The sequence below is a fragment of the Notolepis coatsorum genome (genome assembly GCF_963971535.1).
Source record: "Notolepis coatsorum genome assembly, chromosome: 7".
NCBI classification, from domain to species: Eukaryota; Metazoa; Chordata; class Actinopteri; order Aulopiformes; family Paralepididae; genus Notolepis; species Notolepis coatsorum.
In genome coordinates this window covers 7,615,593-7,628,351 of record NC_140171.1, presented here as the reverse complement: position 1 = coordinate 7,628,351, position 12,759 = coordinate 7,615,593, and positions in this window count along the sequence as shown.

The following is a 12,759-nucleotide window of genomic DNA, read 5'->3' as shown; positions in this document are numbered from 1 at the left end:
CAGTTGATATCAGGAACGCACCGCTGAGATAGACAGGGCTGTCCGCTCGGCCCTCCTGTCCTCTTGACCGTCTCCGAGGTCTGAGATGAGGAGATAGACAGAGCTGTCCGCTCTGCCCTCCTGTCCTCTTGACCGTCTCCGAGGTCTGAGATGAGGAGATAGACGGGGCTGTCCGCTCTGCCCTCTTGACCGTCTCCGAGGTCTGAGATGAGGAGATGGACAGAGCTGTCCCCTCTGCCCTCCTGTCCTCTTGACCGTCTCCGAGGTCTGAGATGAGGAGATGGACAGAGCTGTCCCCTCTGCCCTCCTGTCCTCTTGACCGTCTCCGAGGTCTGAGATGAGGAGATAGTCAGGGCTGTCCGCTCGGCCCTCCTGTCCTCTTGACCGTCTCCGAGGTCTGAGATGAGGAGATAGACAGAGCTGTCCGCTCGGCCCTCCTGTCCTCTTGACCGTCTCCGAGGTCTGAGATGAGGAGATAGACAGGGCTGTCCGCTCTGCCCTCCTGTCCTCTTGACCGTCTCCGAGGTCTGAGATGAGGAGATAGACAGGGCTGTCCGCTCTGCCCTCCTGCCCTCTGACCTCTTCCTGTGGCGGCGCTCCCTCTCGTTTGTGTTTTCGGCGTTGGGAGGTTCTTCCATCTCTTTCTTCTCCTCTCTTACATCACCTCTTCTTACCCTCCTCCACCCAGAGAGCTATACAAGTCGCCGTCACCCGACTCTTTGTCGAGGGTTCCTTTCAACCCTCCCTCTCTCCCCAAGGAGCCTCTGTTGCCTCCCTCCCTCCCTCCCTCCCTCCCTCCCTCCCTCCCTCCTTCCCTCTCCTCTTTTTGTTTGACTACCATTCCCGGTCCTAACCATTCCAAACGCAGTCTATTATTAAGATAAGCAAATCAGTGTGTGTGTGTGTGCGTGCACACACGCTCATGCTCATGTGCACGTGTGTCATTAAGATATGGTGGTCTCAGGAGGGTTGAGCCAATTTAGTTTGTCTTTAATAACTTGGATTCAGCTCCTCTGTGTCACACAGTTCCTGCTGTCTTTACCTTCGCATACACACTGTGGATGGATGGATGAGTGGGTGGATGGATGGATGAGTGGGTGGATGGATGGATGGATGAGTGGGTGGATGGATGGATGGATGAGTGGGTGAATGGATGGATGAGTGGGTGAATAGATGGATGAGTGGGTGAATAGATGGATGAGTGGGTGGATGGATGGATGAGTGAAGGTACAATGTTGATGGAACAAGGTGAACAGAAAAAGAGTAAAGTCCCCTTCAGACCGAGGATGACAAGAATAAAGATAAATCGTCCCAAGTATATAGAATGTCGGCCATAAGGATAACCATAAACACAGCCAAAACATTCAAGTGTGTATTTTTTATAATTATAGTATTATCATTATTATATAATCATTTATAGCAGTGGTTCCCAAAGTGGGTGTCGCGAGCCGCCATGGGGGGGGGGGTCGCCAGATGATTTCCAAAACAAACAAAAAAAATAAGAAATGTTTTATTTATTTTTTTATTATTATTTTTTTTAATGCAGTTTCATTAAATGCAGCCACTGAACCTAGAAGCAGGCCGGGCCAGTGTTTCTAGTTGCAGCGGCGCAATAGTTAGATAACCAGGTGGGGAACAACCAGGAGATCACTGCAACTCACACAAGTTGGAGAACTATCTCTCTCTCTCTCTCTCTTGCTCACACACACACACACACACACACACACACACACACACACACACACACACGCACACAAAGGGAGCCGCATGTGATTGGTGGACCCTTACAAAAAACAAAAAATCCATCAAAATCAGTATCATGCTAATCATTGACACATGCTAGCCCCCCCCCCCCCCCCCCGAAAAATCTACTTTGCATTTGATATATTGCAAATATATGCCATCACACACACTGGCATAAAGGGTTAGAATTGTAAAATGAATATGTGGTGTTATGATCAGGGCTGAAGTTGAATAAAAGATTTATGAAAGAAAAAGTGGTATTTCAACATATAGTAATATTTGTATGGCGTTTTTGAAGGACAATTTTAGTCCCTTATAGAGATGGTGGCTTAATACTGGAGCTGAGCCAAAGTGGACTGTATATAGAGTGGTGATGCCGATACCACGTGTCTCCTCCACAGCAACCACAAGCACACAGGTGCGATCCCGGCTCTATCAAACACCAGCTAACTGGGAGAAGGTGAAAGCAAATAGCAGCTCCACCTTATCCCCTTCAGATAGCAGGGGCTTGCAGTCCCACTACTGATAAACTAAGCTCACAGTGGACATGTTTTCATTGGCTCTGGGCAAACATTCACAGGCTAACTGATTCCAGATGGGGGTTTCTGTGGGGCACATATATCATTTAACAAGGAAGGCGGGTAAAACGAGAGAAAGAGAGAGAGAGAGCAAAAGTGAGAGAACGGGAAGGAGCGGGAAAGAGAGAAAACCAGGAAAAGAAAGAAAGAGAGAGAGAGAGCAAAAGTGAGACAGCAGAACAGGGGTGAGAGAGGGAAGAGAGAGAGAGCGAGCGAGAGAGCAGCAGGGTTCTGTCAAATGCATTCTGGTCCGCGCTGACTAGGGCATTTCCTGTCTGGATTTTGGGAGGATTAAGTGTTTGTGTGTGTGTATGTGTGAGGTCACCATGCGCAGTGGGGGGGGGGGGGTGGGGGGGGGGTACAGACTGTAAAGGAGGGTTTTTACAGACTGCTGTGCTGCTGTGTATCTGTGCATGTGTTTCCAGAGCATAATGGTAGCAGCCTGTGTGTAGCCTACCTGTGTGTATGGAAGGCTGCATCACGTCACCAGGCAGCTTGCAGGGGGGGGAGCCCCACTTCTTAACAATTCACATGACGTATTTGGATTCGAGTGTTTATTTTCATTGGACATTGGACTTCCACTGAACTAGGGTCGTAGTTGGAACTTGGGAAGGTGTCTATTTTTCACCTTAAAAGGTTGTTTCTAAACCCAACTCGTACCTGAACCCCAACCTTGACCTCATACCTGTTGTTGTTTTATTGATATTTGTTTGTTTTATTGATATTGGATTTGTTCTATTATGTTTGTATATTTGTTATGGTTCTATATTTGTTTGTATATTTTATTGGTGTTTTATTGATATTTGTTTTGTTTTCATGTTTTATTGATTATTCTTGTTTGGATTTTTATATGTTTGTATCCAGACCCCAGGAAGAACAGTCGCTGCCGAGGCAGTGACTAATGGTAATGGGGATCTGAAATAAAGAAATAAAGAAATACCTGAACCTTGACCTCACTGTAGACGTCACGCCCCACCTTAAAGGAGCTTTTCTTTTTTCTTTAGTGTGTAATACAGCTGGGGGCGCATGTGTAGAACGTCATGCAGAGAACAAGTCCACGTCAAAGGGAGTTATTCTCTCGGACAGAAAACACTGTTCCTGAACGTCCTGAAACGCTGCGTTCGTAGTAGGGCTGTCCCCGACTAAGGATTTGGATGGTCGACTATGATTGGCCAAAATTTGCCGTTAGTCGACTATTGGTCGACAAAAAAAAAGTATAATATTATATATTATTTTTTTTTAACTTTTATTTAATACATTTTTTATCATTCCATTTGGGCTGTGGGGGGTGCTTAATGTCTGAAGGAGTCGACGGATGGATACATCTTGATATTTGTCTAGTATAGTGTGTTCATTAGATGGGTGAAATCCTCTTTCAGTGCCTCTGTGCCTGTTTTTGTAGGCAGTTAGCCTCTGGTATGCGTGCCATTAGCGTTAGCCACGCTTCTAGGCCTCTTTTCTTTTGGAAAGAATGATACATCTTTTTTTTTTTTTTTTTTTTTTTTTTTGTATATATTCGACTAAGAGGTTGGCCAGTCGACTACGGCTCCCTTCGACCGATTAGTCGACTAATAGGGGTCAGCCCTAGTTCGTAGTCTAGCCTTTTCTTCCTGAAATGCCACGTTTTTTGTCCAGTCTTTTCTTCCGTTACCGCTCTCTACGTCACTATGTAACACATTGCATACAGGGGGCGATCCTTGACTTCGGCATCTCAGTTTTGGAAAACAGCGTCTCGCTCGTAAAGTTTCTCTTTTTCCACCTAAACATTTAGGCAAGAAATAGCATATTATGCAATTTGCTGGATCTTCATTCATATTCATAATGTTCCTATAGTTTGACAGTTTGATCTGAATTTTCGTGAGCCAGACACTCGGGGGCGTGGGAACCAGCAGCTCGTTGGCATTTAAAGAGAGACTGGAGCCAAAACTGCACGTTTCAGACGTTGAGTGATCTGGGGCTCTGCTCTCAGCCTGTAGAGCTGGAACTAGCTGTTTCAGGGACCTGGGGCTCTGCTCTCTCAGCCTGTAGAGCTGGAACTAGCTGTTTCAGGGACCTGGGGCTCTGCTCTCTCAGCCTGTAGAGCTGGAACTAGCTGTTTCAGGGACCTGGGGCTCTGCTCTCTCAGCCTGTAGAGCTGGAACTAGCTGTTTCAGGGACCTGGGGCTCTGCTCTCTCAGCCTGTAGAGCTGGAACTAGCTGTTTCAGGGACCTGGGGCTCTGCTCTCACAGCCTGTAGAGCTGGAACTAGCTGTTTCAGGGACCTGGGGCTCTGCTCTCTCAGCCTGTAGAGCTGGAACTAGCTGTTTCAGGGACCTGGGGCTCTGCTCTCAGCCTGTAGAGCTGGAACTAGCTGTTTCAGGGACCTGGGGCTCTGCTCTCTCAGCCTGTAGAGCTGGAACTAGCTGTTTCAGGGACCTGGGGCTCTGCTCTCTCAGCCTGTAGAGCTGGAACTAGCTGTTTCAGGGACCTGGGGCTCTGCTCTCACAGTCTGTAGAGCTGGAACTAGCTGTTTCAGGGACCTGGGGCTCTGCTCTCTCAGCCTGTAGAGCTGGAACTAGCTGTTTCAGGGACCTGGGGCTCTGCTCTCTCAGCCTGTAGAGCTGGAACTAGCTGTTTCAGGGACCTGGGGCTCTGCTCTCTCAGCCTGTAGAGCTGGAACTAGCTGTTTCAGGGACCTGGGGCTCTGCTCTCTCAGCCTGTAGAGCTGGAACTAGCTGTTTCAGGGACCTGGGGCTCTGCTCTCACAGTCTGTAGAGCTGGAACTAGCTGTTTCAGGGACCTGGGGCTCTGCTCTCTCAGCCTGTAGAGGAGCTGGAACCAGTGTTAATTTTGTCAACGAAAATGATGACTAAATATGGTCGTCAACAAAGCTTTTTCCTCTGACTAAATCTAGACTAAAACAAAAAAGACAAAATCGAGACTAAAACGACTAAGACAAAAATAAAAAATAAATTAAGGTGACTAAATATGATAACTAAAAAGGAGCATTTGACACATGATTAAGACTAAAACTATTGGTTTGATTATGTCTTATGGTGTATATATGGGGAGTGGGGAGTGGGGAGAGGGGCGTCTACATGAGTCTATGATCCCAATAGAAATGAATGTGAATTTGACTGACGGTACATATAATTGCATATAATTGCATTACAAGATAATAAAATGCCTTTTTTTTCATTAACGGAAGAAATTAGACAAAAATGTCATCCGTTTTCTGCGACTAAATCTAGACTAAAACAAAAAAGACAATCGAGACTAAAACTGACTAAACGAAAAATAAATGAAGGTGACTAAATATGATGAAAACGAAAAAGGAGCATTTGACACATGACTAAGACTAAAACTAAAATTAAAATAGCTGCCAAAATTAACACTGGCTGGAACTAGCTGTTTCAGGGACCTGGGGCTCTGCTCTCTCAGCCTGTAGAGCTGGAACTAGCTGTTTCATGGACCTGGGGCTCTGCTCTCTCAGCCTGTAGAGCTGGAACTAGCTGTTTCAGGGACCTGGGGCTCTGCTCTCTCAGCCTGTAGAGCTGGAACTAGCTGTTTCAGGGACCTGGGGCTCTGCTCTCTCAGCCTGTAGAGCTGGAACTAGCTGGTTCAGGGACCTGGGGCTCTGCTCTCTCAGCCTGTAGAGCTGGAACTAGCTGTTTCAGGGACCTGGGGCTCTGCTCTCTCAGCCTGTAGAGCTGGAACTAGCTGTTTCATGGACCTGGGGCTCTGCTCTCTCAGCCTGTAGAGCTGGAACTAGCTGTTTCAGGGACCTGGGGCTCTGCTCTCTCAGCCTGTAGAGCTGGAACTAGCTGTTTCAGGGACCTGGGGCTCTGCTCTCTCAGCCTGTAGAGCTGGAACTAGCTGGTTCAGGGACCTGGGGCTCTGCTCTCTCAGCCTGTAGAGCTGGAACTAGCTGTTTCAGGGACCTGGGGCTCTGCTCTCTCAGCCTGTAGAGCTGGAACTAGCTGTTTCAGGGACCTGGGGCTCTGCTCTCAGCCTGTAGAGCTGGAACTAGCTGTTTCAGGGACCTGGGGCTCTGCTCTCGGCCTGTAGAGCTGGAACTAGCTGTTTCAGGGACCTGGGGCTCTGCTCTCTCAGCCTGTAGAGCTGGAACTAGCTGTTTCAGGGACCTGGAAAGCAAAGAAAAGAACGCAAAAAATGTATGAATAATAAAAAATAAAAACGCAAAAAAACGAACGAACTAAAACAAAAACTAACTAAAACGAAAACGAACAAAAAAATTACGCAAAAAAAATAACGCAAAAAAACAAACGAACTAGAAAGAAAACGAACTAAAACAAAAACGAATTCATGAAAACGGATGCAAAAAAACGAACGCAAAAAAATTAATGCAAAAGAACGAATGAACTAAAACGAATTCAAATGAAAATGAACGCAAAAAAAAGAACACAAACGAACGAAAAAAACGAACTAACTAAAACAAAAACGCAAAAAAACCAACGAACTAAAACGAAAAAGAACAACAAAAAAAACGCAAAAAAACGAACAAACGAAAACGAACAAAAAAATAACGCAAAAAAACAAAGGCAAAAAAACGAACGAACTAGAAAGAAAACGAACTAAAACTAAAACGAGCGCATGAAAACGAACGCAAAAAAATTTATGCAAAAGAACAAATGAACTAAAACGAACTAAAATGGAAATAAACGCAAAAAAACGAACGCAAAAAAGAACGTAAAAAAAACGCAAATAAATTAACGAACTAAAACGAAAACGAACGCAAAAAACGAACGAAAAAAATGAACTAACTAAAATGAAAACGCAAAAAAACGAACAAACTATCTGTTTCAGGGACCTGGGGCTCTGCTCTCTCAGCCTGTAGAGCTGGAACTAGCTGTTTCAGGGACCTGGGGCTCTGCTCTCTCAGCCTGTTAGAGCTGGAACTAGCTGTTTCAGGGACCTGGGGCTCTGCTCTCTCAGCCTGTAGAGCTGGAACTAGCTGTTTCAGGGACCTGGGGCTCTGCTCTCTCAGCCTGTAGAGCTGGAACTAGCTGTTTCAGGGACCTGGGGCTCTGCTCTCTCAGCCTGTAGAGCTGGAACTAGCTGTTTCATGGACCTGGGGCTCTGCTCTCTCAGCCTGTAGAGCTGGAACTAGCTGTTTCAGGGACCTGGGGCTCTGCTCTCTCAGCCTGTAGAGCTGGAACTAGCTGTTTCAGGGACCTGGGGCTCTGCTCTCTCAGCCTGTAGAGCTGGAACTAGCTGTTTCAGGGACCTGGGGCTCTGCTCTCTCAGCCTGTAGAGCTGGAACTAGCTGTTTCATGGACCTGGGGCTCTGCTCTCAGCCTGTAGAGCTGGAACTAGCTGTTTCATGGACCTGGGGCTCTGCTCTCAGTCTGTAGAGGAGCTGGAACTAGCTGTTTCAGGGACCTGGGGCTCTGCTCTCAGCCTGTGTTCACCGCCATATTTAATCAATCACTGGCGGAGTCAGTGGTCCCTGCCTGCTTCAAGAGGTCTACCATCATCCCTGTGCCGAAGAAACCCTCCCCAGCATGTCCAAATGACTACAGACCGGTGGCACTCACCTCTGTGGTCATGAAATGTTTCGAGAGGCTGGTCAAGGACCACATTTGTGCCTCCCTCCCCAGTGATATGGACCCTATGCAATTTGCATACAGGACAAACAGGTCCACCGACGACGCAGTCTCCCAGGTACTGCACAGCACCCTCTCGCACCTTGACCGTCAGAAGGGGGGCTATGTGAGACTGTTGTTCATTGACTACAGCTCAGCGTTCAACACCATAGTCCCCACCAGACTGGTGGACAAGCTGATCGAGCTAGGTCTGAGCTCCGCCCTGAGCGCCTGGGTACTGGACTTTCTTAGCGAAAGACCCCAGGCGGTCAGGGTGGGGGGTCAGACCTCCAACACCATCACCCTGAGCATCGGGTCCCCCCAGGGCTGTGTTCTGAGCCCCCTGCTGTACTCACTCTACACACACGACTGTGTGGCCAAGTTCAGCTCCAACTCCATAGTGAAGTTCGCAGATGACACGGTGGTGGTGGGGCTGATCTCGGACAACGACGAGAAGGCCTACCGGGAGGAGGTTGAGGTACTGGAACGCTGGTGCCAGGACAACAGCCTGCTCCTGAACATTGGCAAAACCAAGGAACTGATCGTGGATTATAGGAGAGGACAGCAGGAGACACACACACCACTGATGATAAACAGGGCTACCGTGGACAGGGTGAGCAGCTTCAAGTACCTGGGGGTCCACATCTCAGAGGACCTGACATGGTCAACACACATAAACACAGTAGTAAAGAAGGCGAAACAGCGTCTCTACCACCTGAGACAGTTAAGGAAGTTCAGAGTATCGGGGAAGATACTCCAGTCCTTCTACTCAGGAGCTGTAGAGAGCATCCTGACCGGAAACATCACTGCCTGGTATGGAAACAGCACGGCACAGGACAAGAAGGCCCTACAGAGAGTGGTGCGCTCAGCCGAGCGTACCACGGGTATTGCACTACCCCCCCTGCAGGTTCTATACAACAAGAGGTGCAAATCCAGAGCCTGCAGGATAATGAAAGACCCTCACCACCCCAATAACAGCCTGTTTCAGCTGCTGAGGTCAGGCAGACGCCTGCAAATCCCAGCTACTAGGACAGAGCGGCTTAGGCTCAGCTTCTTCCCCCAGGCCATCAGAGCCATGAACAATGTACATTGAGTGCTCAGAACATTGAACTGTCCACACACAAGCACACATGAACACACACACGACACGCACACTGTGCACGCTCACACACGAGCAGCCACTTAACACTTTAACATGAGCGGGCACACACTCATGTCGCACACACGCACACTTATGGCCAAAGGAAAGGACACTTTAAATTAGAATAACAGGAACAGTGTATTGCACTACCAAAGCTAACTAGCATGTCACACATGCGCTGTAAATAACTATGTACAGATACCGAGATGTCACTCCATGTTACCTGCTACCTGTTACTGCACAATGTTGTTTCTTCTTTTGATTCTATTATATGTACCACTGTATTGCACATCGTTGCGGGCAAGACCACCCGCATTTCATTGTATACCTGTATGCCGTGACAATTAAAACTCTTGACTTGACTTGACTTGACTTGTAGAGCTGGAACTAGCTGTTTCAGGGACCTGGGGCTCTGCTCTCTCAGCCTGTAGAGGAGCTGGAACTAGCTGTTTCAGGGACCTGGGGCTCTGCTCTCTCAGCCTGTAGAGCTGGAACTAGCTGTTTCAGGGACCTGGGGCTCTGCTCTCTCAGCCTGTAGAGGAGCTGGAACTAGCTGTTTCAGGGACCTGGGGCTCTGCTCTCAGCCTGTAGAGCTGGAACTAGCTGTTTCAGGGACCTGGGGCTCTGCTCTCTCAGCCTGTAGAGCTGGAACTAGCTGTTTCAGGGACCTGGGGCTCTGCTCTCACAGCCTGTAGAGCTGGAACTAGCTGTTTCAGGGACCTGGGGCTCTGCTCTCTCAGCCTGTAGAGCTGGAACTAGCTGTTTCAGGGACCTGGGGCTCTGCTCTCAGCCTGTAGAGCTGGAACTAGCTGTTTCAGGGACCTGGGGCTCTGCTCTCAGCCTGTAGAGGAGCTGGAACTAGCTGTTTCAGGGACCTGGGGCTCTGCTCTCTCAGCCTGTAGAGCTGGAACTAGCTGTTTCAGGGACCTGGGGCTCTGCTCTCACAGCCTGTAGAGCTGCGTTTTCGTTTTAGTTCGTTCTTTTTTTGGGTTTTTAGTTTTTGGCGTTTTCGTTTTAGTTCGTTAATTTTTTTGCGTTCGTTTTTTTTGCGTTTTTTTTTGCGTTTTCGTTTTAGTTCGTTCTTTTTTTTTTTTTTTTTTTTTTTTGTGTTTTTGTTTTAGTTCGTTCGTTTTTTTGCGTTTTTGTTTTAGTTCGTTTGTTTTTTTGCGTTTGTTTTTTTGTGTTTTCGTTTTTTTTGCGTTAGTTTTTTTGCGTTTTCGTTTTAGTTCGTTCTTTTTTTGCGTTAGTTTTTTTGCGTTTTCGTTTTAGTTCGTAATTTTTTTTTTTTTTTTTTTGCGTTTTCGTTTTAGTTCGTTCGTTTTTTGCGTTTTTTTTTGGTTTTCGTTTTAGTTCGTTCGTTTTTTTGCGTTTTTGTTTCAGTTCGTTCGTTTTTTTGCGTTTGTTTTTTTGCGTTTTCGTTTTTTTGCATTCGTTTTTTTGTGTTTTCGTTTTTTTTTGCGTTCGTTTTTTTGCGTTTTCGTTTTAGTTCGTAATTTTTTTCTTTTTTTTTGCGTTTTCGTTTTAGTTCGTTCGTTTTTTGCGTTTTTTTTTTGGTTTTCGTGTTAGTTAGTTCGTTTTTTTGCGTTTTTGTTCTAGTTCTAGCTGTTTCAGGGACCTGGGGCTCTGCTCTCTCAGCCTGTAGAGGAGCTGGAACTAGCTGTTTCAGGGACCTGGGGCTCTGCTCTCTCAGCCTGTAGAGCTGGAACTAGCTGTTTCAGGGACCTGGGGCTCTGCTCTCTCAGCCTGTAGAGGAGCTGGAACTAGCTGTTTCAGGGACCTGGGGCTCTGCTCTCACAGCCTGTAGAGCTGGAACTAGCTGTTTCAGGGACCTGGGGCTCTGCTCTCACAGCCTGTAGAGCTGGAACTAGCTGTTTCAGGGACCTGGGGCTCTGCTCTCACAGCCTGTAGAGCTGGAACTAGCTGTTTCAGGGACCTGGGGCTCTGCTCTCTCAGCCTGTAGAGCTGGAACTAGCTGTTTCAGGGACCTGGGGCTCTGCTCTCTCAGCCTGTAGAGCTGGAACTAGATGCTTTTTGATCATTAAAAAAATGCACATGTTTGTAAATAGACCACAAAAGTGAAAATATTAGGGGCGCCCTCGTGGCGCACCGCATAGTGCCTTGCACACCCACACGGCCGTCCCGCGTTCGCCTCTCGCTCCCGGGGGATAATTTGTCACATGTCCTCCCCGCCTCTTCTCCCGTTCTCCCTCTCCTCCTCTGTCGGTCATGTCTGACCATGAAAAAGCTGGAAAAACGCTAAAATAAATCTTAAATAAATAAATAAAGTGAAAATATTGAACTGGGAAATAGGGCCTGTTTAACCTAAAATAGAGATGAAAATGAAAAATGTTTGATTATACATTTGACATACATCGATTATAATACATTTCAACAATAACGCTTCCGTCTAGATACCTTCTAGCCGTGACCCTGAGCTGTGCTCTAACTCGATATGAATATCTCAGAATTTAAAAAATTATATATTATTCAAGTGGTCTGGGATGGTCTGATCAATGTGAACTATCAACAATTCTCCCTCACAGCCAGAAACCAGAGAACTGAGACTTAGACCTACAGTAGTATGATGTCACCCAGATGAGACATTTGGAGTTACTCAATAGAGGAACATTTGAGAGGGATGGTAAAGGTGACGAGGGAAGAGCACCCAGGGGGTTTCCTGGGGATGAGGATAACCTACGTTATCATTTAGTTATATGTAAACTAAAACCAAACCATTATTTTTTGTATACATCTTGATGACATCACAGATCTGAGCCTTCGTTCTGTGGATCAGGGAGACAATTGTTAACGTCAACAAATATTGAATGGACTGTCCACAAGAATAGTATGTATTAATTTGTCTCAACTGAAAGGTCTTCATACTGGGTCAGAGAGGACAGGGCTAATTCAATGTCCCAACAAACACCACTAACTACCGTCTACCCGGTAGTATTTGTGGTACAGTACTCGCCATTGTATCCTGCAGAAGGTTGGGGGGGTCATCTCTAGCAGGGAGACGTGATTTCCACTGGCATCTATTTCCATATAAGGCCATTGGAGATCTTCCCCCTTATGTCACTTCGTTATTGGACTGGTCTTCTGGACCTATTCATACTCAGCCATTTCACCCCAGTCTGCACTTGTTTTGAATCGTTTTATTGTTGACTTTCTTGTTTTTATTTAATACTTATTGTGCGCTGTATTTTTCTTGACATCATTGTAAAAGAGTGTTTACTCCTAATGATCCTCTGAGAATAAATAAAGATTGAATGAATACCAGTTTTGTTTTTTTTGTTGTTGTTGTTCGATTGCATTGTATTGTTTGTAATCTTTTTGTTAAAGGTCCCATATTGTAGTCCTTTTCAACAACTTAATGGATCCCTAAACAAGACAAGTGTCTTGCTGAAACCCCCCACTCAGATTCTGCATTCTAACATGCCTCTATAGTCCTCTGTTTCAGTCCTCAATGGGCTGTTTCTGTGCCTGCGGCCCTCTTGATTTCTCACATGCACACTCGAGTCAGGGCAGCGCATAGCAATGAGCTTTTTCGTATGACATCACATAAAGACGGAATTCCAAATGACTCATTGAAAGGCAGTTTCTAAATATGGGCTGAGACAGTGCAGAATCTGACTGAGTTGCCTTACTTCACTAGAGGCTCCCAGAAACAGTCAAAAGAGGATCGGTAATGCAGCCTTTATCAACTATGCCC